The 1251-nt window shown below is 34.1% G+C and overlaps 1 pseudogene; it reads left to right on the forward strand.

The window, feature by feature from the left end:
- The window catches only part of LOC102833004, a 19572-nt pseudogene that overhangs the window by 4923 nt on the left and 13398 nt on the right, over positions 1-1251 (forward strand).

Consider the following 1251-nt stretch of genomic DNA (forward strand, 5'->3'; position numbering starts at 1 on the left):
CACAGGTAACAAATACTCTCTGTGTTAGCCCTCTTTTCCCAGGGGGAATAAATGTATTGTATATATCTGAATCAATGTTCCAGGCTAATTTCTCTGAATGAAATTTACTTATTTTACTCATTTAATATTCTATCATTTAGTTTGTTTGGATCCACAATCTTGGAAGCAGCAGTCAGTAAGTCAAATAACTTATTGCAGTAGAGAATTCTGCTTCCAAAAACCACTTTTCAAAAATAAAGACGTCAGTTTATGGACTACGTTTAGACTAACTCAAACCAAGGTATTTTCTGTCACTTCATATATGTGTATAATTTGGAACATGAACAAGGAACACTGTAGAAGAATAAATGCATTTGAATTATAATGTTGGAGAAAAATATTGAAAGTACCATAAACTGTCAGAAGAACACACTAATCTCTCCTGGAAAAAGTGAAGCCCGAATGCCACGTAGAAGCCAGAATGATGAGAAGTTGTCTCTCATACTTCAGGTATGTTATTCAGAGGAACTGGTCTCTGCAGGACACCAGGGTTGATAAAATGGTGGGTCATCAAAATAAAATGAACACAATGAGACAGACTGATACAGGGGCAGCAGCAATGGGCTCAAATGTACCAATATTTACAAGGATGGTGCAGAAATGGGCAGGGTTTAGTTCTATTGTTCACAGGGGTGTTATGATTGGGTGTCAACTCTATGGCACCTAACTTATGTAAATAATCTATCAAAATATATTGTTTTATTCTCTTTTGCAAAATATGAAATGTTATCAAGATGTTCCCTCAAAATTATGTACGATAGACTGTATAATAGGACCCATCACCAGGTGTTGGAAATTGTGCCAATGCCTGTGCTGAATAAAGTATCGCTTGATTTATCCTGGGATATGCTCCAAAGGTATAATGAAATGATCTTGACATAATCTTGAAAGGACTGTTTACTATGATTATACAGGAGGATGTGAGACATAAATTATATAATTATTATAAAAGAAAATAATCATTATTGAAGTAAAAACAATGTCAATAGTTGTAAAATTCAATTCAGACACCTCAATACCATTTATAGAAGAGCCACTAGAAGGTATTGAGAATTTCATATGTAAGTTTATGTTCTCCACAGATGAATCATCAAGAAAAACTACCAGAAGAAAATCTTACCAGATTGACAGAATTTATTCTCTTGGATTTTGCTGATATTCCCCGTCTACAGTGGTTTCTGTTTGGATTATTTCTAATCATCTACATTATTA

This window comes from Chrysochloris asiatica, unplaced genomic scaffold (genome assembly GCF_000296735.1).
Source record: "Chrysochloris asiatica unplaced genomic scaffold, ChrAsi1.0 scaffold00535, whole genome shotgun sequence".
In the NCBI taxonomy this organism is placed as follows: domain Eukaryota; kingdom Metazoa; phylum Chordata; class Mammalia; order Afrosoricida; family Chrysochloridae; genus Chrysochloris; species Chrysochloris asiatica.